Below are 26,277 nucleotides of genomic sequence, written 5' to 3'. Positions count from 1 at the left end.
ATATTTTCATATTCCATATGGGATTCCCAACAAAATGTCCTGCTGTTAATGAATCTCCAAACTAAGATAAGTGTGTGAGATGTTTTAAAGGGACTGTATAGTACTGGTTGAGGTAGGATTCAGGTTTATAACATTCCTAAGTGAGATAATGAGAAACCTCATATGAAATATGAAAGAGCATGTAATTTTAAAAAGGATTCAAAGTGTATTTGATGAAAAATTTGTTTTCAAATGGCTGAGATATCAAAAAAAAGTGATAATAAAAGACGACAGGCCACGCCTTTTATTAAGATCTCTTTTGTTTCACCTTGTTTTTGGATATCTCAGCCATTTCAAAACCGATTTTCATCAAATGAATTTTTGATACCCCTTAGAATTGCAATGCTCTTTGACATCTCATATACAGTAGTGGTTTCTGAATAACTCGCAAAACGTTAAAAGCTAAATCCTCACCTCAACCAGAACTGTGTACCCCTTTTAACTTTATTGTGAAGAGTAACACTAATGTTAGATTAAAGAATCTTAGGAACAGAAAGTAGTGCCTGCCAATACTATTAAGAACTACTATGAAGCCAATGATGAATATCAAGTAGTAGTTTGGAATTCAATTTTAGTGTCAGTAAAGCAGTGTCAGTTTCACTAACATGAAGCTACATTTGTTTATAGCAAGCCAGTTATTTAGCCATTGCATGGTGACAGCATGACATGTTTCCCTTTAAAGGCTAAGTCACTGTATAAAGACTTATATATCTTTAATAGTAAAGCAACCACTTTTTTATATTACTATACTTACTTTTTTTTCATGCCTTGTGTACATTTATAACTTGTGTTTGTGCCTACAGTCTGTAAGTATTGCAGTTTAAAAGACAGTTCTTGAAGACTTTCTGCATTTATTTATCATGTTCTATTTTGACAAGTTTATTTTCAGTGTTGTAATATTTTCATGACTGAATTATTTGTCCATGACGTGCGTATCGATACCCTGCTGATATCATCTTGGTTCTTGTACATATTCAGTCTTTACAGATTTCTTAATGCAAAGTGGCAATCTGTTCAATAATTTGAATAATGATTATATATTAATGCAGCAAGTCAGTGTACATATTCTAACTGTACTTTAGCACTTCAAATTTCCTCAGTGACATACATGTATAGACAAAATTATTGCTGTGTCAGGTAGTGGGGAATTCTAGGTTGAATGAACTGGGGTGTTGTTTTGTTTTTTGTTGGGTTTTTTTTTTTGGGGGGGGTGGTTTATTTATTTCTTCTTCTTTTTTGCTCGGCTAAAGCTTCTTTTGATTAATATGTCATCTTATTTCTTCAATAATATTGAAAGTAACATTGATAAACAAGCTAATAGCAGTCAACTTTTTAAGTCATAATCTATGAAAAGTGGTACTGAGTATATTCTCGTGTTTGTGCCCAGTAGTCTGCTGTGTGTAATGAATTGTCAACAAGCATGTAACCATAGTCAAGCTACTCATTAGGCAAGTGTCTGCCACGTCATGTGCACATAATCATATGTCTTGTAATGATGTATTCTTGTTTATGACAGAATGTTCAAGATGAATGCATTTTCACTTGTGATGTGATGGATTGCTATGAGCTGCAATTAAAAGTGGAAAGAGCTTACATGCGTTGTCTAGTCTACATCAAATTTTTTTGCAGTCCATTTCAAACTATGATACTCGCTCTGATTATTTGTTGAATTTAAGTGGAATGAAAGTAAAATTTAAATGTGGATTGAGTGAATGCAGTAATATTAATAGAACACATCAGTGAAAGTGGACAATCCGTTCAAAATTAATGAATTTTTAAGTTTTGGTGCAGCCATCGCTTGATGAGAAGACAACTACGGTTTGTAACATCACATGCAAAGAATATAAAGAAAAATACACATTCGCTTGACTTCTTACCGACATGTGTTAAGGATGATATTATGCCCTCTGCTCTCTAATAGAGGCAAGTCAAGTACTCTCTCATTATGGTAGAAAAGTGAAAATATGTTCAATGTACTTTACCTTTTTTCTTCATATTGTTCTTCATAGTACATGTATGTGATGTCACAAACTGTAGTAGTCTTCTCACCCCATGATGGCTGCACTGTAGCTTTAAATATTCTCAAATTTTGAATGGGCTGTCTCACTTTCCACAAACTTTCACTGATATGTTCTCCTAATATTGTTGCATTCACTCAATCGACACGTATATTTACATGGTATTTTGCATTAAATAACATGACTCAAAGTCTAGATCCAACAACATTTGGACCTCTTGCTGACTTGTGGGATAAAAAGTTAATAACTGACAATTAATTATGCATGTTTCCTGAGTGACTCTTCCTGTAATCTGACAATGGGTCGTTTCTCCATGAGCACCCCTCCACATTATGCAAAGCCTCAGAGTGTAAAGCAAGACGAAAAAAAAAGAAAATTGTAGAGTTCATAGCATATTATTCTTAATTTTCTAAAGTGCATATTTTACATATATGTGTAATTATACAAACATGAGCAGACAAGGTTAAGTGAAAGCAATTCTTTTGATTTAGTCAGATTCAATCTGGTGGGGGGGGGGAGGAGGAGGTTGGTATGAAAAACAAAAATAAAACCAAGAGAAACCAACAGAAATGTTTGAATATTGCAAGACAGTTTTTTCTTCTTTTTTTTAAGTGAAAACATAGTTCTGGTAAGGGCATGAGAACCCGTCTTGCACCATTTTATTTTAACTTGCAATATATTGAAGGAGGCTACCAAGAAACTTACCTGACTGACGCGATTTGCCGGGATGATGAGTTGTTTCGGAGTATTTTGAGATTAAAAATAAAAGTCGGTATACCGACTTATCCCAGAAAGATCCGGGTTAACTCGGTCACAGAGACAACACGGCCCTATTTCAGGCAATTTATACGCAGTTCATGATCGCCATTGTTCTATAGGCCTACATAGGCGCATATTCATTTTGCTGGCGTGCCAAAGAGGTTTTTGATGGGCGCGTTGTAGCAACACGACCCATAACTGCGACAAGCCAGAACGTGAAGTGCTCCCATTGTATACAAGTAGTACAACACTGTACAATTCAACTCAGCCCCGCCATCAAAGTGAGGTCGAATTGTCCTAGAGTCCGAGTTAGCCTGACCCCAATCGGGTAAATTCTGAGATGCAAACATTTTTGGTTAATATTTCACATTTTTGTCGTTACCCAACAAATATCTTAATTACAGTGTTATTCCACAGATTTCTCAGGTATACGTGTACATTTGGGAACAAACTTTGACAACTTTTGCAGGCGTACCACAACTATGTTTTGAGCTGACATATCAGTGTAATATTGACCAAGGCAAAGCCTCGTCAACATCATCCCTCTCCACCTCCATTTTACCATAGCATCTACATCTACCTATTTATTCTGCCATATATCTGCCTACATTTCTTTGTGTGCTTAGTTGTCTATTTTCCTTCTTTTTAAACTTCATCAAATTATTGAATATTCACATATCTGATACCAAAGAGACACTGTAGCTTTATACAACTATTTCAATTACAATATCAAACAGGAAAGACTACCATGAAGTAAAAGCTAGCTTCAAAATTTGAGGATAAGTATGGATTTCAGAGTCTGCGACAAACAATGGTAGAAGTATTTTAGTATAACTCCTTTCAATATTATTATAGTTGTGGCTATTTGCATGTGCATATTGATATGATATCAAGTGAACCAGGTATTCAAATATGGCTCATAATGTGTAAAACTGACTTCATTCTTATTTCATTCCTACTTTGTTTGTTGTTGTTTTTTGTGAAATGAAGAGGGAACTAATTTCTTAAGGGATTGGCACGAGACCAAGTTTGCCAGAAGTTTAAACATTGTAATTGTAAATCATGACTATATAGTAAAAGGCACAAAATGGAACACAATAAACATCATTATGTTCCCCTGACTATTATGTACCGCATGCAGCTGCACATTTTCTTTGCATGGTACGAGCAGAACTAGAGTTAATTGACTATGGTGTAGAAACAAACATTACCATAGGTTGCCATGTGAGTTTACTTATTGTATTCATGGCCGGCGGAACCAGGTTGGGGAGGTGTCATCACTTTGCCCCCCCCCCCCCTTTTTTTTAAACCCGGAAGTACGTGAGTGGCACTAAAAAAAGTAGATAGAGATCTTGAAGTGTGAGCGCGGTAAGGTCATGTTTTTGCACTGAAGACCTTTGGGGTTTTTTTTTTGCTTGTTAGCTCATGAAACCCGGAAGTGGAAAGAGAAAGATGAGCTGAAGACCTTTTTTACTTTTTTTTTTATTGTGTTGGCTGTATCCTGTTGGCTGTATCCTTTTGAACATTTGTCTTATCTCACTGTAAAATTAACCCGTTGAGGCTAGTCCCGAGTATACTCGGGCAAGCGTCTATGGGAAATGCGTGTTGCAGCAAAATCAAACCGTCCTCAACAGGTTAAGTGTCATTCTTATGTTCATTTCAATTTACTTATGAACTCACGTGATGCCAATTATTCTACAGTATGTCCATGGCCACGGCCATGGACATGGGGGGGAGGGGCTCGCCCCCCCCCCCCACACTTTTTGGGCACCATACTAAGGAATACATATGGTGTCATCACTTTGGGCCCCCCACTTTTTAAACCTGGAAGTACATAAGTGGCATTAAAAAAAGGAAATAGAGATCTTGAAGTGTGAGCGAGGTAATGTTTTTCCGCTGAAGACCCTTTTTTTTTTTTTTTTGCTTGTCAGCTGAAGAAACCTGGAAATGGAAGGAGAAAGATGAGCTGAGGACCTGTATTTTTTTTTTTTGCTTGTTAGCTCATGAAACCCGGAAGTGGGTTCTGCACACACACACACACACACACACACTTTTGAAAATGCTCCACTGGCCCTAAAGGCCCGGTCCCACTGGCCGATGGACACAAAGCATATGCAGAAAGGACACTGTGGACGAGCAAAATTTCGGGGGTGGTTCCATCCGCTTTCATCCGCTCCAGAAATTGACAAAATTGGCGAAAATTGGCGAAAACAGAATGGAAAAGAACGGACTTGGGTCGTATGAAGCAGGGATGTTAAACGGATGTTCATGGGAAGCCTATAGCGGATGAAAGCGGATGGAAGTGGATGACAGCTCCGAAGGGGTTACCAGGGATAATTGCGAAGCGGACGCATAGCGGAAAGAGCGGATGCAGAGCGGATGAAGCGGATGCATCACGTACGCCTAACGGAAACAAAGGGGATGCCGTGCAGATATATATCGGATGCAAACCGTTCACTGCGCATGCGGGGAGTATGAATTGCGTCCGCTCCGTGAATGCAGCACGCACGCAGTCAGACGTGCTGGTGGCTACATCGGTACATCTGTACTACGAAGAAGGCTACACTGATACATCTCTACATCTGGTCTTTGTAAACATGGTCAAAACTTTGCCTTTTTTGTTTTCTTAATAAAGTGTTGGTAAAAACTTTGAAAAAAAAGGTTAAAACTTTGCATTTTTTCCTTAATAAAGTGTTGGTAAAGTCTTTGAAACACTTGTTTTGAACACTTGAAACGCTAATTTGAGTAAAACTTAACGTTATACACGTTAAATTTAGCTCAAATTTTGGGGAAAATCCCTGATATAAGTTATGTGGCCAAAGATTATAATGTCGTTGTTGTTGTTGTTTTTCGTTACCTTATTTATCAAAACAGTTAAGTCATATACTATATGTGAATAATTGGACACAGGGAATTCTGACTAACAGTGCAACCATGACAGCATGCTATGGTCCAACAACATAGTCTGGCCTGGGATCAGTTGGCCACAGTCTGGTTTTTATTTTTTATTGATGGGCAAAAAGGGCCGTTTACACAAGTGATGTTCAATTCAATTCTATTCAATCATAGTTTATTTCCAATCAACGAAAATCAAAACATAGTACAAACTTATACATGTCATGAAATGATATTGTTCAAACAATTGTTCCTCATATATGTTATTATATAATTTATCTCGTATACTACATGAATCTTTTGCAAATGTTTGAACAATATCATTTCATGACATGTATACTTTGTACTACGTTTTGATTTTCGTTGATTGGAAATAAACTATGGTTGAATTGATGTTGTACTTTACTATTATCTGGGGAATAAACGACTTTTGGACTTCTGGAAAATTGTGGGATAGGGAAACCTCTGGACTTACGCTGGCAGTGTAACTATACTGGGACTTTATGGTCCACCATCCCAGCTGCCACACATATTATGAACCTTTATTATCAATACAATTTATATTCAGCCATCAACACATTTTGAATTAAACAAAGCTGTTTATTAATGCCCTAATCATTGTAGGACCCCATAACATGCATTCAACAATAAACAGCTACAAGTATACAACAACATTGTAACACTGTGTTCTTATGGCACAATCTCATCAGTCTTATGCAACAGTCTCAAGGAAGCATCCATTCTAATCATCTATCATCCTGTCTTGCCACTCCACTGATCCAGCTGGGGAGTTGCACCAGTGTCTCAGGAGGTTGCGCTGCTTCTTCGCTTCACGTGAAGCTCTGTTGTGGCCTTGTACATCCACAGTGTCCATCAGGTTAAGTCCTTGCCTCCATTCCCCAGGATCCATGTCCCCATTCCCTTGTTGACGGTCGACAAGTCTGTTCTGCAATACTGGGTAGCGGGTGCGCATGAGATTGTGCAGGATGCAGCAAGCTTCTACGATGCTCCTCACAGTCTCTGGGTCATGCTGCATGGTGGTGAGAAGTATCTGGAACCTGTTAGCCGGGAAACCGAAGGCGTTCTCCACCACCCGTCTTGCCCTGGACAGCCTGTAGTTGAAGATCCTCTCTTCACGGGTGAGGTATCTTGAACTGTACGGCTTCATGAGGTAGGTTCTGAGGGAGAACGCGTCATCACCAACGATGAAGTAGGGCACATCATGTGTGTCATTGGGAAGGGGGTCTGGACCAGGAAAACCCATGATGAAGTTGCGTTCCAGCCCATCCTTGAGGTCACTTGTGTTGTATATCTGTTCATCTGAAGCGAACCGTTGCCTAAAGCATCGATGTAGATGAACTTGTCGTCAGTATCAACCATGGCAAAGAGGATGATACTGAAGAAGCCCTTGTTGTTGTAATAAGTGGACCCTGAGTTGGTTGGAGCTTTGCAGGCCACGTGCTTCCCATCTATGTCTCCTACAGTGTGAGGAAAGTTCCACCTCTGATACCAATCTTCTGCAAGTTGTTTCCAGCCTTGTTCAGTAGTGGGGCACCTGAGGAGCTCGTCAATGTATTCTTCAACGATGACCTCTACCACTTCTCTGACGACTTTGCTGATGCTGTTGTGTGGCACCCTCCATGCATACTGCATGTTTCTGTATGTGGTTCCAGAGGCCAGGTGCCGCAGAGTCAGGGCCACCTTCAGTCCAGGGTCCAGGTTGGGACAGAAGTTGATGCTAGGCTTGGTCAACCTGGGTCTTAGACAAGCTCGTCAAATATGGCTGGTGGCATCCTCATGAAGAGATGGAATGCACGAGGGTCTCCATTCCTCAGCTCCACCATCAAAATGGTCATACAGTCCAAACTCCATTCTTCTCACGATCCATCCTCGGACCCACACAGCTCTTGGACGTCTCCTTCTTCTCCTTCTGTCTAAAACTTGATACAGTCTGAACAGGTTGTGGTTCTGCTGTTGAATGAGTGCAGCTATCATATGGACTCTTTGATCATCCATGATGGAAAACAATAATTGTTGAAGACCAAGACCAAGGGTGATGAGGCCTGTACACCACGGCTGCTCGACTCATACTGATATCCAGATGATTTTTCTCCCCCTTTTTTTACAAAATATCGGTTGTCCGCTAGGTGTCCTTTTACATACTCAAGACATACTCCAAACATCGTAAATGTACGAGATACATCCCAGATACAAACGCTTTGTCCGTTTTAAATACTTTATATACGAGATGCATACGCTTACATCCTTTCTATTTCCGTGCTATTAACGATGTAGAGACGTTCCATGTACCATATCTTTCCTTCCTCTTTCCGTTTTCAGCTGCAGCGGATGTGAGTTGCGAGGATGCCCAGAGGATGCAGAGAGGATACAGCGGACGTTTAACGGATGATAACGGACGTACAACATTTGTTGCTCGTATATGTCGCGGATTTACATCGTACACGGCGGAAAGTTCATCCGTTCTAAAAGTTTTGAGCAGCTTAAAAATTTTTGCGCGGATGAAATCACCATGGACGGATGCTCGATGGATAGAGCGTATGGAACACGTATGCGATGAGTATACAGCGGATGCGTAGCGTTTTCCAACGGATGGCGAAATCTTTTTTTAAGCTTTACATCCTCTTTGCATCCGTAAGTGCAGTGGGACCGGGCCTTCCCCAAAAAAAAAAAAATTGCAATCAGATTCCACATTGATAACTTTCAAATTGATTAAACAATTTAAGTGCTATTTCAGAGAATTAAACTATAACTTTTCAGCTACATTTTGCAGAAAGCCCCATTCAATTTGGTTAAGTGGTCACACAGAAATGTATAAGATCGTAAAGCATGATATGAGTTCGTATCTTGCAAATATAGCACTTGGATGCTCTTGGAACTGTGCATTAACCCGTTCCATATTGAACCTGGTGGCATGCGTATTCAAAATCTATGGGCATTTCAGAATCCAGTATGGAATGGGTTGATATGTGAACACAGTGGACGGAACTTGGAGGGAAGGGATTCCTTACAGCTCTCTAGATCTTCATTTCTCTTTTTTTTTTTTTTTTTCCTCTCAAGCAAATCAGATTGGATCTTCTGTAAGATGCAGGTAATAAGTTATAGTTTCATACCTTGAAATTGCATTTGGATTGATTCATTATTTTTAAAGTTATCATGTGGAAATTGCGACTGTAATTTTTTCCTTTTTTAGGGGAGGGGGCGACATAACGGTACATCAGTGGCTGCACGATGGACTGATTGAAAGAGAGAGAGAGAGAGAGAGAGAGAACAGAAAACCTTATGAAAAATTGGCTCAAATAACACAAATGTCGCCAATACTTGCAATGAACATTTGCTTAAAGGGGAAGCCCCTGTAGAGCCCACTAATGTCAAAATCGACCACTAATGTCAAAACAACCACTAATGTCATAACACGTCGACGACAAATGTCATAACAACCACAAATGTCATAACACGTCGACGACAAATGTCATAACAACCACTAATGTCACAACACGTCGACGACAAATGTCATAGTGACCACTAACGTCGACGACAAATGTCATAACAACCACTAATGTCACAACACGTCGACGACAAATGTCATAGTGACCACTAATGTCATAACACGTCGACGACAAATGTCAAAATTTCCATTTTTACTGCAAATGTCATAACGCGTCACAGGGGCATATCCAGGAATTCCGACAAAATCAAAGGCTGTCGAGACCCTTCCCCCCCCCCCCTCCATTTTCTTATTTACATTTCTGTTGCGTTAACAAAATATAGACAGGAGGCACCAGAGGGGGATGCGCCCCTCTCGATCCCCGATTGCGTCAACCGCAAATGTCAAAATTGGGTTAATCACAAATGTCGTAACACGTCGACCACAAATGTCATAACGCGTCACAGGGGCGGATCCAGGAATTCCGTAAAGGGGAAGTGCCTTTACAAACTCAAAGGCCAGCGAAACCCCTCCCCTTTCTTTTTCTTTTTCTTTTTTCTTTCTTTTATTTTAACAAAAACAGAGACGGGGAGGGGCCGCCGCGCCCCCTCTAGATCCGCCACTGCGTCAACCACAGGTTAATGTCAAAACCCTTCATTTGCATTACAGAAGCGGATCCAGAAATTCCGTAAAAGGGAGGAGCCTTTACAAAGTCAAAGGCTTCCACATTCCCTCCTCATTTTTTCTTTTTATTTATGTTGTTAAAAAAAAATAGAAGGGGGGCACCATAGAGGAATGCGTGCCCTCTCCATCCATGATTGCGTTAACCACAAATGTCAAAACTCATTGCTTGCATTATAGGGCCGGATCTAGGAATTCCGTAAAGGGGAGGCGCTTTTATAAAATTAAAGCTGCCACACCCTCCCCCCATTTTTCCCTTTTTAGTTTTATTGTTTAAACTAAAGAGAGAGAGAGAGGGGGGGTACCAGAGGGGGATGCGCCCCCTTTTTAATCCGCGATTGCGTCAACCACAAATGTCAAAACTCATTGCTTGTAATACAGGGGCGGATCCAGGAATTACGTAAAGGGGGGGGGGGCACCTTTACATAATTAAAGCCTGGCGCATCCCCCATCCTTTTCTTATTATTTATGTTGTTTTTAAGAAAATAAAGAGAGGGAGCACCAGAGGGGGTGCGCCCGTCTCGATCCGCGATTGCGTTAACCACAAATGTCAAAACTAATTGCTTGCATTACAGGGGCGGATCCAGGAATTCCGTAAAGGGGAGGCGCCTTTACAAAATTAAAGCGCCCCCTTCTCGATCCGCGATTGCGCAAACCACAAGTGTCAAAACTCACTGCTTGTAATACAGGGGCGGATCCAGGAATTATGTAAAGGGGGGTACCTTTACTAAAGCCTGGCGCATTCCCCCCCCCCCCATCTTTTTGTTATTATTTATGTTGTTTTGAAGATTTTTTCTTTTTATCTATGTTGGGTTGTTGTTGTTTTTTTTTAAGAAAGGGGGCACATGAGAGGGATGCGCCCCCTCACGATCCATGATTGCCTCAACCACAAATGTCATAATTCCTGGATCCAGGTATTCCGTAAAGGGGAGGCGCCTTTACAAAATTAAGGCTGCCGCACCCCCTCCCCATTTTCCCCTTTTTAGTTTTATTGTTTTAACTGAAAGAGAGAGAGAGAGAGAGAAGGGGGGCACCAGAGAGGATGCACCCCCTTCTCGATCCGCGATTGCGTCAACCACAGATGTCAAAACTCATTGCTTGTAAAACATGGGCGGATCCAGGAATTACGTAAAGGGGTGGGGGGTGGGGGCACCTTTACATAATAAAAGCCTGGCGCACCCACCATCTTTTTGTTATTATTTATGTTGCTTTGAAGAAAAAAAAAAGAGGGGGCACCAGAGGGGGATGCGCCCGTCTCGATCCCCCGTTGCCTCAACCACAATGTCAAAACTCATTGCTTGCATTACAGGGGCGGATCCAGGCATTCCGTAAAGGGGAGTAGTCTTTACAAAATTAAAACATGCCGCTCCCCCTATTTTTTTTTTCATTTCATTTCTGTTGTTTTAACAACAAAAAATAGATAGGGGCACCAGAGGGGGATGCTCCCCGTCTCGATACGCGATTGCGTCAACGACAAATGTCAAAATTAATTGCTTGCATTACAGGGGCCGTGGCGGCGGGTCCAGGAATTCCGTAAAAATAAAAAGAAATAAAATAAGTTGAGGGGGGTTACGCCAGCCTTTCATTTTGAAAAGACGTCTTTGCGGAATTCCTGGACCCGCCCCTGTAATGCAAGCAATGAGTTTTGACATTTGTGGTTGACGCAATCGCGGATCGAGAGGGGACTCATACCTCTCTGGTGCCCCCTTTCTATCTTTTTTCTTGTTGTTGTTAAAACAACAGAAATAACAAGAAAAAAATAGGGGTGCGGTAGCTATTTTGTTGTTGTTGTTGTTGTTGTTGTTGTTGTTGTAGAAACTACACAAATGAAATGAAAAAAAAAATAGGGCGTGCGGCAGGTTTTAATTTTGTAAAGGCGCCTCCCCTTTACGGAATTCCTGGATCCGCCCCTGTAATGCAAGCAATGAGTTCTGACATTTTGTGGTTGACGCAATCGCGGATCGAGACGGCGCATCCCCCCTCTGGTGCCCCCCCCCCCCCCCCCCTCATAAAACAACATGAATAAAAAAGAAAAAATTCTTCAAAACAACATAAATAATAACAAAAACATGGGGATGTGCCACTCTTTAGTTAAGGTGCCCCCCCCCCCCTTACGCAATTCCTGGATCCGCCCCTGTATTACAAGCAATGCGTTTTGACATTATTTTGGTTTACACAGTCGTGGATCGAGGAGGGGGCGCGCATTCCCCTCTGGTGCCCCCCCCCCTTTCTCGCTCTCTCTCTCTCTTTCTTTAGTTAAAACAATAAAACTAAAAAGGGGAAATATGGGGGTGGGGTGCGGCAGCTTTAATTTTGTAAAGGCGCCTCCCCTTTACGGTAATCCTGAATCCGCCCCTGTAATGCAAGCAATGAGTTTTGACATTTGTGGTTAACGCAATCATAGATGGAGAGGGCACGCATCCCCTTATGGTCCCCTTATGGGAGGGTCTCGCCAGCCTTTGATTTTGTAAAGGCGCCTCCCCTTGACGGAATTCCTGGATATGCCCCTGTGACGCGTTATGACATTTGCAGTAAAATTTGGAAATTTTGACATTTGTCGTCGATGTGTTATGACATTAGTGGTTAATCCGATTTTGACATTTGTCGTCAACGTGTTATGACATTTGCAGTAAAAATGGAAATTTTGATATATAATTTTGTCGTCGACGTGTTATGACATTAGTGGTTAATCCGATTTTGACATTTGTCATCGACGTGTTCTGACATTAGTGGTTGTTATGTCATTTGTCGTCGACGTGTTATGACATTAGTGGTTGTTATGACATTTGTCGTCGACGTGTTATGACATTAATGGTTGTTAAATGTATGACATTTGTCGTCGACGTGTTATGACATTAGTGGTCGATTTTGACATTAGTGGGCTCTACAGCCCCCCCCCCCGAAATCTTTTTTTTTTTCGAATAGAAGCACTAAAATGAGAACAAGAGGATGAAAGTTGGATCAAATGCTGCTAAAAACTGAGAAAGTCGTGACATTTTGAAGTTGTCATTGATCAAATACAAATCAGCAGTTCTGCGATGTCACTTACAAACTCAGCCCCTATTTGTTAAATAGGACATTTTTCTACCAAGTAATTTTTCTATTGTATGTGCACCCCACCGAACTAAAATATGTTTTAGTTCAGTGGTGCACCCTCAATACAAACTCCATATTTTACTATGCAACCGCCGATCGCAATATATAAGTATATATATGTGTGTGTAGGCACATATATATATATATATATATATATATATATATATATATATATACATATATATATATATATATATATATAGCGAAGAATCAAGAAATAAACTAGTAATGCATTATTTCGCCAATAAGAATGAGTTTATTGAACAACTCAAATTTTCGGTGGCCTCCTCCTTCTTCAGGAGTCTCGACGGGGTAATCGTGAAGAGTAAGAGCTTTCAAGGTGAAGGGTTGAACAGGGATTTATCCATTCTAAACGGTTACTCATTCTTCCGTTAAAGAGAGGAATAAGTCATGATGAGGATTATAAGATATTTTTTTCAAAACATCTTTCTAATTGATAACTGTTTCAATACCACTGGTGTTGTGATAGAGAAATTAGTTGGTTATTCTGTCTGAGATTATGATTATAGCGAATATTATGATTTCATGTCTCCATCTTAATAATCAATTTACTCTTATTTTGCATTATTTTCTGTAGATGGATTCACACTGTCATCCTATCACTCAGTTGTATGAGTCAATCAATTTCACACTTGCATGTTCAAATCTGTTTAGATTTCAGCGAGACACCAAACTGTGGCTTTTGTAATTGATGATTTCATCTGCTTCTTAACAGGAATTGTTGTACTGACTTCTTCCTACCGATGATTTTTGTATTTTAAGTCATGAAACAATTTAATTGTTGGAGCGCTCTTTAACCTAATTTTGTAACTTATGGTACGTTGATGAGTACTATGTCGATATCATAGCGTGATAACACAAAGTAATTGAACACCATTGTTACGTAATAAACATGTCAATGTCCTCCTTCTTATTAGCCTTTAAACAAGGCGACTCGCTCTGCGTGCCCCCGTATAGCGCGTTTACCCCACAAACCTGTTGGCCGGCGAGCGGAGCGAGCCGCCTTTATCCACTCGTTCAGGGATGTGTACTTTAATCAAGTTTTGTCGTTGTTGTTGCTTTATATTCTTTGACAAATTTGCGTACAAATTTGACGCAGAAAATACACACGGCACCAAGGCAAGCCTCGTTAATATATTCAATCAATCAATCAATCATAGTTTATTTCCAATCAACGAAAATCCAAAAAAAAAAAAAAAAAACATAGTACAAAGTATACATGTGATGAAATATTGTTCAAACGTTTGCAAAAGATTCATGTAATATATATACGAGACAAGTTATAGAACAACATATAACATGTACAATATTTAGGAAAACACTGTATAAATACTTCGTGGGAGAGCGGAAAATGAATTCGATTATGGAAAATAGTGATCCACTAAAAAGCATAGCTTGTCGGACGTGGATCGCTAGACAAATAATGAGTAAATTATATACTATTCTATAACAATATACATGTAATTATTTTGAGATACACCGGTTGGGAAAAAAATATAGAATACCAATGCTAGTGCCCGGACACTGCTCACTGAACCACGTGTACCGGGAAAATATGACAAGGACAACACGTTCGTACACACATTCGATTACCCACACGTATACACTGTAAGACGCGAGACAGTACCGAGAGGAGAGAAGACGGTAACAATACAAGTCTACGAGGAACAAAAGACAGGAAAGGAAGAGGAGAGAAGAAAGAAGAGAAGTCTGCACACAGAACACGCCAAGTGCTGCGACATCAGGACAGGTGAAGGCTCAAGCATGAATCAAAACAATTTAAATTATCTAAGATTATAGGTAGAAAGTAAATATTTTCTGAGTTTGTATTTAAATGTAACAAATTTGGGGGAATCTTTTAAACTATTATCTAAGTTATTCCAAAGTCTGGGTCCGGTATAAAGAAATGTATTTTGGGCATGTGCGGTTCTCATTAGTGGAAGATGAAATTCGTCGGATCGTCGCGTGGGATAGTTATGAACATGACTATTTCGATGAAATGAATCATGGAATATTTTAGGTAAAAAGTTACTGTTGTAATTAAACATAAACTGGCCAAGTTGAAACACATACAAATCATTTACTTTTAATATTTTATGGTCAGAAAACAAAGCATCTGTATGTTCTCGGGTATGTAAATTAAAAACAATTCTAAGCGCTTTCTTTTGCAGTAAAAGAAGTTTATCAAGTAACATCTGATATGTATTACCCCAAGCAAGAATCCCGTAGTTTAAATAAGGTAGTATCAAACTAGAATAAAGAGTTAATAATGCAGATGAAGGAAGATAATATTTTAATCTATTCATTACGCCAATGTTACGTGATATAATTGTACATATTTTATCAATATGATTCCTCCATGAAAGCTTGTTATCGACGCAAACACCAAGAAATTTAAAGGAAGAAACTTCTTCTAAGGGAGTAGTATCAAATGTTATTTTGCCTGGGAGGCTATCTAAAGAATTACTAAAAAGCATAACTTTTGTTTTTTGAATATTTAATGACAATTTATTTGCGTATATCCATTGTATAACCTTTTTCAGTTCTTCATTGACTGTTCTTATTAAAATGTTTGGGTCAGGGTGAGAAAAAAAAAGGTTAGAGTCATCCGCGAATAATATGAATGATAGTTTCTCCGAGGATCTATGAAAATCATTAATATGAATAATGAATAACAATGGGCCTAATAAACTCCCTTGTGGAACACCAGATGCAATTGTTTTACTTTGAGAGTCAAAGCCGTTAACATATACAAATTGGGATCTTTCTGATAGGTAACTCGTGAACCACTCCAAGGCCTTTCCACGTATTCCATAATGAGACAGTTTGGCGAGAAGTATTCCGTGGTTAATCGTGTCAAAGGCCTTGGAGAAGTCCAAGAAGATACCTATTGTGTGTGAATGTGTGTCGAGTGCTTGTGTGACTTTGTCGATGAGGGCAAGTAGTGCGTGTGTTGTGCTGTGATTTTCCCTGAATCCAAATTGAAAGTTTGAGAATATGTCGCAGGTTTTATTATGATTGGTTAACTATTCTTATTCTACTTAATATTAACGAGGCTTGCCTTGGTGCCGTGTTTATTTTCTGCGTCAAATTTGTACGCAAATTTGTGAAAGAATATAAAGCAACAACAACGACAAAAGTACACATCCCTGAACGAGTGGATAAAGGCGGCTCGCTCCGCTCGCCGGCCAACAGGTTTGTAGGGTAAACGCGCTATACGGGGGCACGCAGAGCGAGTCGCCTTCTCCTTATGCGTGGGGTACCTTGACTACATTGCGTCTACATGGCAACATCATTGTGAAGGGTACGCACTCTCATAGCAACCAATTCTGTGTACGTGAGTGCGCGCTCTTCATGTTCAATTTATGTTTTGGTATTGACATTCCCCGTCGAGACTCCTGAAGAAGGTGGAGGCCACCGAAAATTTGAGTTGTTCAATAAACTCATTCTTATTGGCGAAATAATGCATTACTAGTTTATTTCTTGATTCTTCGCTATATTGGAGCCAATACGTGAATTCGCAACATGTTTGAACATATATATATATATATATATATATATATATATATGTATATATATATATATATATATATATATATATATGTACTTCTGTTCGTTTTTGATCAGTGACTACCAGGGGTGGTATTCTGAGACTGTTTTATCTCTGTTGTAAGTCTGTTGTAACAAATCGGTATTCTGAACACCGTTTTATCTCTGTTGTAACTTCTGTTGTAACTTGTGTTTTATCTTGCGCACTCTTTGCCTGCGCATACCATTGTCTTAGGGTATGCGCACGCGCGTAACAGTGGGCGCAAACCTGAACACCCATTAGATTACACGGTATTCTGAAAACTGTTTTATCTTCTGTTGTAAGTCATGCCCCGTGCATTTTATGCTTCTGAGATAAAACAGGGTGAAGGTGTTTTAACTCCGTTGTAACTTTCGCTTTAACTTATGTTAGATAGAGAGGTAAATCATTAACTCAATATTGTGGTATGCGAGTTCAAAATAAGAAAGATATACAAAAAAAATAAAAACAATGTATGTACAGAAAGGCAAAAGATATAGCAGTTTGACAAAATGTAAACTCATTCCACAATACAAATTTTGGTAACAGTAACATTGCAAGTACATACGCGTAGCATACTGTAATTATGCACATAGACAAAAACACAAACACATGAACAGAAAGGTTACCGGCACCGTCGGCAGTTTGTTTTAAGCACTTTTCATTTCAAAAAATATCTTTCAAAATATTAAACATTTTTTATATGATTTCACTATCTTCACCAATAAGAATTCATTATCAGTACCTTTGAGTGTTTCAAAAATATTTATTGCTGGGGATGGCGCGAATCCTGAGAAAAGTATTTAGAAGTCTAAGGCTCCATGATGGAATTTGACGTGATATTGATCTCCAAGAGATATCTTGTGAAGATAGTGACAACAAGAACAACAACAATAATACTAATACTTCTACTTCTATTATACTACTTCTTATAATAATGATAACATGGCATTGCAAGGGCTTAACTTAATTTAGAAGCGTCTAGTTCCCCATAAACCATGAAATTTGGGTTCCTCTTATAAACGCCAGATATCTTCTTATTTTTTAAACAAAATTAGAAAGACTCAATCTGAGATAGCTTTGCGAATCCCCTACCGCACCAACTATACGTCAAAACCGGTAAGAAGGCATAATGATCAAGCTTCTGTTGTAACTTATCTCTGGCTCTCTTTACCTGCGCATGCCATTGTCCTATTTGTGCGCACGCCAGAGAAAGAGCGCTTGTTAAAACGCGCGGAGTTAAGCAAGGCGCAGTTGCCCAAGGGAGCAATCTTATTAGCCGGGTTCACACGTACAAATTAGCGGGATGACGATCGCGATGCTCATCCCGAGTTTTTTTGCGAGCGTCCACACGTACCAAATTAGCGGGATAGCGATCGCGATCGGTATCCCGCTAATTTGGCGAGCGTCCACACGTACCGAATTATCCCGCTAATTGCCGATAGAGATAACAGCAAAGCCTGCAAACTGGGTCACACAGCGCCCTTCTCTATCACCACCTGTGCGCACTTTCCTTTGTCCATTGTCTTTTACGCGTCATTGGTGTGGTTCGCGCGCTGTTGTTATTGTTCTCCAAAGAGGTGAAGGACCTCCTCGCAGAGGCCTCGCTGTTGTGATGTGCGCATTGCATGATGGGATGTAAAAACTCGAGATTCTAATCCCGACCGTTCACACGTACCAGCGCGGGGCCAATTATCCCGCTAATTGGCGAACCAGCGCAAGATTTCTTGGGATTAGCATCGCGATGCTTATCCCGCTAGTTTTCGGGTTTTTTCTGTCCACACGTGCAAAAAACTCGGGATGACGATCGCGATGCAAATCTCGAGATTTGTATCCCGCTAATTGATGTACGTGTGAACCCGGCTATTGGTTGAAATGTTTTAGATGCTACTTCTAACAATATTTCCTATTGGATATGCTTATTTGGGTGGGCGTGGCTTTCACGACTTACAACATCGTTAAAACAGTTTTCAGAATACCGATTTACAACTGTTTTAGCGGTGTTGTAACGCACAGACTTACAACACAAGTTACAACACAAGTTACAACAGAGATAAAACGGTGTTCAGAATACCACCCCAGCTCTATACCTAGTCGAGTCCCTTGATCCCCGCGCGAGAGACTTTACCTGTAGACGTACGCACACGTATTCAGTATTTGCGCGCACACAAGCAGCGCGGGGCTACTGGAAAATGCTCGAAAATGCATTTTCTAAGTTCCTACATGTTCAGAGTTTTTATTAAAAGTAAAAATTTCTTCAAGAAAACTAGAAATAATATTGACACATTCAATTAAAGAAGCATTTGTAGTTTTATAAAACATTAAATTACTTTTGGAAGATCATCTAATTAGCTTGGAAATAATATTGACACATTCAATTAAAGAAGCATTTGTAGTTTTATAAAACATTAAATTACTTTTGGAAGATCATCTAATTAGCTTGGAAAAACAAACTTTGCAGAACGTTAATTAATCTGTGAATATTATTTCGAGAAAACAACACCCAAACATTTGAGAGCCCCATATATGGCTGTACAAAATGACCTTTTAAAATGCTAAGGAAACTCATTTAAATTGCAATTTCATGAAAAGGGACAATTGAAACTCAAGATCTTTCAAATATGAATTGAATGCAAGCAAAAAATAAAAATCGTGATTTTTGACATGCTTCTAAATTTTGAGCTAAAAATGGCATTTTTCGGCAAAAATACGCTTGACATCCGGCCGTACGCTATTCCTTAGTATTTTTGCAAGACTTTCATCATGAGAACAGAGCATTAACAAAAAATGCCGTCGAATCCTTATCTAGAGCCTTTTTTGAGGTTTGGCTGGTCTACTATAATGATCAAGCTTCTGTTGTAACTTTATTTTATCTCTGGCTCTCTTTACCTGCGCATGCCATTGTCCTATTTGTGCGCACGCCAGAGAATGAGCGCTTGTTAAAACGCGCAGAGTTAAGCAAGGCGCATTTGCCCAAGGGAGCAATCTTATTGGTTGAAATGCCTTAGATGCTACTTCTAACAATATTTCCTATTGGATATGATTATTGCGATGGGCGTGGTTATCATGACTTACAACACCGTTAAAACAGTTTTCAGAATACCGATTTACAACTGTTTTAGCGGTGTTGTAACTCACGGACTTACAACACAAGTTACAACAGAGATAAAACGGTGTTCAGAATACCACCCCAGAACGCTACAATGTAGTTTATACAGGCCGCTCCCATATGCATAGTACAACTCTGTACAATCCAGAGGGACAACCAATACAACTCATCCCGCCGTCAAGCAAAGCGAGGCCGAGTTATCCCCGAGTCCGAGTCTAGCCTGACCTAGCCTTTTGTCAAGGCCCTCTCGCTGTATGGTAAAGAGAGCCCAGCTGAGTGGGGTTGCGCGAGGGCCTTTTGAGATCTGCTTCGCATCCTTTTGTTAGCCCTTTGAATTACCGACTTTTGCTCCCCGATTTTGGGAGCAAAAGTCGACGACCAATCAGCGTGTCTGTCTGCTCGAACCCGATTTGAATAGAGCGAATGCACGCCGCAGACCTCACAGAACTCTATACACACAGAGTGTGTAGAGTTCTGTGGCAGACCTCCGCGGGCGGTCAGTGATGCATGCGAACAGGCATGACAACACCGAGGCTGAGGATGCGGGGAGCGCGCCACTCCATTGGTTGACCGGAACCCGTTAAAATGAGTATTCAGAAGGGTTCACGTTCATGAATAATAATGTGTAAAGCAGATCTCAAAAGGCCCTCGCGCTGGCGCGCTCGGCTGGGCTCGCTTCGCTCGCCCATTACAGCGAGAGGGCCTTGACAAAAGGCTAAGCCTGACCCCGTTCGGGTAAGTTCTGAGACTGAACGTTTTTGGTTAATATTTCCCATTTTCGTCGTTACCCATCGAGTATCTTGTTATTACAGCGTTATTCCGCACATTTCCTAGGCATACGTTCACATTTTGGAGCAAAATTTGACAACTTTTGCAGGCGTACCAGAACTTTGTTTGGGCTTTAACAGTGAGATGTTAAAGTGAAAACTAAGTTCTGGTAAGGGCCTGAGAACCCGTCTGACACCATTTCATATTTGCTTGCAATATATCGAAAGAGTCTACAAAGAAACTTACCTGGCTGACGCGGTTTGCCGGAATGATGAGTCGTTTTGGAGTATTGTGAGAAAAATAATAAAAGTCGGTAGACCGACTTTTATTCCAGAAGGCTCCAGGCTTAACTCGGTCTCAAGGAAAACTCGACCCTATTTCAGACAATTTACACACAGTTCGTGATCGCCATGTTCATCAGTACTCTATACTACGGGTACCAAACAAGGCCTTGATGAGCAGACAGGAAAGTGCGTGCTAATCCTGTACAAAACAAATGGACAGCGCGCGGTCCTCAAGCCTAAATACGCACATCACCTCAGTTGCTGAGACGCGCGGTCTTTGAAGTTTTTGTTGTTGTTTATCAAGCGTCTTTGATTGTTTTTAGAGGTGCTTGAGAGGCGCACACTAATTTTGCATGCGCGCCAAAGAGGTTTTGGATGCGCGCGTTGTAACAACTCGGACCATTACTGCGAGTAGCCAGAACGCTACAATGCTGTTTATACAGGCCGCTCCCATATGCATAGTATGGTTGAGGGGTCTAGATATCGCGCACGAAAATTTGAAATGCTCTTATAATAGAAGTTATTCCATAATCGTACCTGAATTTCTCAATGAATATCACGAAAATGCAGAAAAATCGCCTCCCAGAATCTCCTGATGATACGATGACGGAGTAGTGCGCTGTCGCCGTTTGTATGTCGGACTTTTTTTTATGCGTTCAATTTCTCGGGGTATGTAAAGATCGCGCAGCTGCCCTCTGTAGTTTCATGCGTGAAAGTGTCTGCCCCTCTGCGGCTGTAACGTGCTCCGGCTTTCGTAGAATATTTTTTCACTTGATATTAAATTTGTCCCTGTTAAGCAACAGCAGTTTTACCTAACTTGTGTATATTATTGTTATTATTATTATATGTGTTATTATTATTATTATTATATGTGTTATTATTATTATTATTATTAATTATTATTGTTATTATTATCATTATCATTATTACTATTATCACCACCACCATCATCGATCATCATAATCATCATCATCAATATCATTTTCATTATTATTATTATTATTATCACTTCAACCACTATCATTTTATCCTTGTTATTATCATTATTTTTATCATTGATATTTTCATAATCGTTAATAATTTTCATTTATAAAGTTTTCTTACAATATTTCTAATCACTTTAACCAACAATATACACGTAATATAAAATGGAAAAAAGTAAAATATGAACATATATTTTGTGTGTGTGTGTGTGTGTGTGCTTGTGTGTGTGCTTACCCATTCGTCACCCTCTCATTTTCGTCACCCATTTGTCACACTCTCATCTAATTTGTTTTCTTCAGTATCATTATGGCCCTCCCCTGTCACAAATATATCAGAAGTTAGCGCAAGAAATCACAAGCAAATTCAAATTGAAATCACACTTCAACTTCGATAGACTGAAATATTTATTCCTTTGTAATATTATAATCGTTGTGTTAAAATTTGACTTAAAACAACATTTATTAACAGTATTTCAGCGTAGCTGGCAGCATACATTGTTCTTGTGTATGATGACGTCACGTGGTAAACGATCGATCGAACAAATTACGAATTCTATCGACTACGAACGAGACAAGCGAGACGACACGTCTAGGCTACCACATCCTTAGAACAGATTTTAAGGGAAGGTAGGTTTGTACAAGGTAAAAAATTGGAAATTTAGTGGAAAATTTGTTGGAAATCAAAATTTCTTACCTGCTTCCTTCTCATGTTGAGCGGTAAGTCAGGTATGTTTATTCCATGGGCGTATCGGCAAATTTTGCGCTTAGTCCTACGCGTAATATCGCTTGCTATACGCAGTTACGCTATGCGCGATCATTAGGTCCCTGCGCGAGACCTAGTACCCTTACTATACAACGCTGTACAATCCAGAGGGACAACCAATACAACTCATCCCGCCGTCAAACAAAGCTAGACCGAGTTATCCCCGAGTCCGAGTCTAGCCTGACCCCGTTCTGGTAAGTTCTGAGACTGACTGTTTTTGGTTAATATTTCCCATTTTCGTCGTTACCCATCGAATATCTTGTTATTACAGCGTTATTCCGCACATTTCCTAGGCATACGTTCACATTTTGGAGCAAAATTTGACAACTTTTGCAGGCGTACCAGAACTTTCTTTGGGCTTTAATAGGGAGCTTTAGATTTTAGACGCGCGAACGTTCAAAGAGAAAAAACATAATCTGAGCGTGCGCAGTAACTTGATCCGTGCTACTGCGCACACTCAGATCATGTTTTTTTCTCTTTGAACGTCCGCGCGTCTAAAATCTAAAGCTCCCTATTATCCTACTAGCACGCGTAATCTCAGTGTAACCAAAACAAAAAAATAGTGAGGTTCACACCTAGGCCCCTTTACCTTAAGGTTTTCTAAACCTCGAGGTTTTGTAAACTACGAGGCACTAAACTCCAAGTTAGCGTAGATGTACACGCATGTAGTTTAGAAAACCACGACAAAACCTTAAGGCGAAGACACCACGACAACACCACAAGATTTCTTAGGGTGTTGTCGTGGTTTAAGCGCGCTTAAACTATGACAGATGTGAACGGAGTTTTGTTAACCACGACGCTCAGTTTTTCCACAATAGTGCGCAACCCTATGTGCAAACTAGGCGCCCTTTATTTTCTATCGTAGTTATCTTTACCTCGAGGTTTTGCTAACTGCATGTAGGTGTGAACGGCATCGAAGTTTTGTCGTGGTTAGGGGAACGCATTTTTTGCGCTCGTAGGTAGTACAACTACAAGTTTTTGGATAGGTGTAGACATGGCTAATAATAGATAACAACAAACGCATGTTGTGCGCTTATGAGTGTCATACTTTACGTCATAATAGAGAAGACGTCACAATGGGATTGCGCGCGCTGCACATAAGGATCATGAGACAATAATAACAGTAATAGTAGAAACGTCATAATGGCAATGAAGTGATACAGTGAAAAGTGCCAATGGATTTTCACAGTTTGAAAGTTTGAAAGTTTATTTACTCATAACCCAAACTCTGGGTATCGGAGTCCAATGAAAAACATATACCGGTAGCACATTATAATATCAATAAATGATAATTGCAAATAACTCTGAAAAGTGTGCAAAACAACTACAACCAAAAAAAAAAGAAAGAATGAAATGCGATTGATGAAAAGGAAAAAAACAAACAAACAACCAAAACAAAACAAAGAAAGGGAAATATGACGAGAGAGGAGAGAGAGAGAAGGGATATAGAGGTGAAGAGGGAGAGTGAGAAGGACACAAGACTGGTGAATTAACAAAAGATATACGAGTGATTTTTGGTTCAGGGAAAAAAAAAAGAAAAATAGAAACAGAAAAAAGAAAAACGCAAAGACATACGGAAATGAAGCCATACGCTAAGTGAACAAGAATGAAGGAAATATGGAGACGGGAACGAGAAGAAGAAGAAGTAGAGAGATGGAAGAAAAAAGGAGGAGAGAGTGAAAAGACAAATAAGTTATATATCAATAAAAGAAGGCACAGCCTGTAAAAAAGACATGTAGTATTTACAAAAAGGATAAAAAATACTAATAATCTAAACATGTGTCATTATATAATTACAAAACTTGGTTAAGTTGGAAAGGACTGTTTTCTTTTGACAATTAAATAATTGATCCATCTTCATAGTGTTTGGGTATTTCCAGTAATATTTTTTAAAGTATTTCTTTCGTTGTTCGTTAAAGAGTCTACACTGAAAAAAGGTAGTGAAATTCATCACCAATTTTCTCTTCATTACAATGGGTACAAAATGATAAGTGCTATAAACAGTGAGGTGTTAATGTCCTACTAGTGCGCGCAATCTCAGTGTAACCAAAACAATAGATAACAAATAATAACAACAAACGCCTGCTGAATTGCGCGATTATTGGTGCCATACTTTACGTCATAATGTGCTTGTACGCATTATATAGAGTGAAGAGAAGAGAGAGCAAAAAGTATACGAAAGGAGGAAATAAGGAGAGAAGAAAGAAGAAAACAAGAAAAAAAAAGGGTGAGGAAAATGCCATATACATGTGGTAGTTTTACTAGTAACACATCCAGACTGCGTAAGTTGTCCAGTACCAGTAAAATAAATTGAAGACCTCTACAAGGGTGAAATTATCAATAGTGGAATAGCAACTTCAATTAATTATCGGAAGAAAGTGTATGGGCTGAGCCAGGAAAGATCTTTGTTCTTGCCTGTTTCAAAACTGCGGCTCCGAACAATGGATCGCAATTCTGCCCACTTCCTGTCTTCGGCTGATTTGTAACCCCCGCCAAAGATGCAGACTTTCAAGTCTTCCATCGAATGGCGGGGGTCACTGAAGTGGTTCGCTACTGGAGTATCTTTTCGCTTCTTCAGGATTGATCTCTTGTGATTATTAAACCTCATACGGAACTTCGTGCTAGTCTCACCTATACACCCCTGGGCATTTAGTGCACATGATACAGTAAAACACATTGCTAGAGTCGCATGTGGTCCGGTGGTTTGATACTGAGTGACGGAGAGATTTGTACCACTGTTTCTGTCACCAGGTGGTTACAAATCTGACACCGTGGTTTGCCCCACCTCTTGATACCTTTTTGGGTTGCAGGTTTTGGTAACTCACTCCGCACCAGAAGTGATCTCAAGTTGGGCGGTTGTCTTTGGGAATGTAGAGGGGGTTCCCGCAATACTGTAGAAAGTTTGGGATCAAGTTGAATGTTCGCCCACTCTTTCTTGGTAGTGGAGACAAACTTTTTGACCTGTGGGTGGAATGTTGTAACAAGAGGGATGCGATCGTTCCTCTCATCTTCAGGTTTAGTGTCTAGGAGGTCATCTCTGCATTTTTCGCTGACTCTTTTGAGGGCATTGTTTACGAGGCGAACAGGATAACCCCTTCTGACGAAATGTTTTCCCAGATTTACAGCATCTTCTTCAAACACTTTGGGGTCAGATGTGATGCGTACCCGACTAGTTGGCTGTACACAATTGATTGCTTTGTGTGTAAGGGGTGGAACGAATTGTATTCCAAGTAGGTGAAGGAGTCCGTGGGTTTAATGCACACACTAGTAGAAAGCATATCCCCATTCTTAGATACATTGACATCCAGGAAGTGGATTTTCTGTCTGGAGCTCTCCATTGTGAAGTGAATGTGACGACTGTGTTTGTTAAATGCCTCGTGAAAGGCTGCAAGGTCTTTTTCACTGTGGGGCCAGATTATGAAAATGTCGTCGATGTATCTCAGATACATTGACGGTTGGAGAGTGCATTTACAGAGGAAATACTTCTTCCAGGACTGCCATGTATATGTTAGCGTACACGTTTTTTAGCGTACAAGTTTTTTGTCGACAGTTTTAGACATTGGTTCTGTCAGAGAATCAACGCTTAAAACGATAGGTCTGCCAGGAGGGATTACATGCTTATACCTGGCTTCCTTCTCAACCCATCTCGCAGCCATCATCGCTGACAAAGGCTAAGTGGACCCCTCCAGCTGGAAGGAATCCCTACATTGACCACTTCACCTCTGCAGTGGAGCGACATCTCGACAATTTCCTACGTCACGTCAACGAGCAACGACCCAGCCAACAAGAGAAGGAACAACTCCGAGCAATCAACACGTTGAAGAACAACGCGGACATCATCATCAAGC

General features: G+C 40.0%; 1 pseudogene; it reads right to left on the bottom strand.

Annotated features, from left to right (window-relative positions):
• Positions 1–6,453: 6,453 nt before the first annotated feature.
• LOC140243471 (putative nuclease HARBI1) lies at positions 6,454–25,037 on the bottom strand (annotated as a pseudogene).
• Between the last annotated feature and the right edge of the window lie 1,240 nt (positions 25,038–26,277).

The sequence above is a fragment of the Diadema setosum genome, chromosome 20 (genome assembly GCF_964275005.1).
Source record: "Diadema setosum chromosome 20, eeDiaSeto1, whole genome shotgun sequence".
Lineage (NCBI taxonomy): Eukaryota > Metazoa > Echinodermata > Echinoidea > Diadematoida > Diadematidae > Diadema > Diadema setosum.
This window is presented reverse-complemented; position numbering and strand designations above follow the sequence as displayed.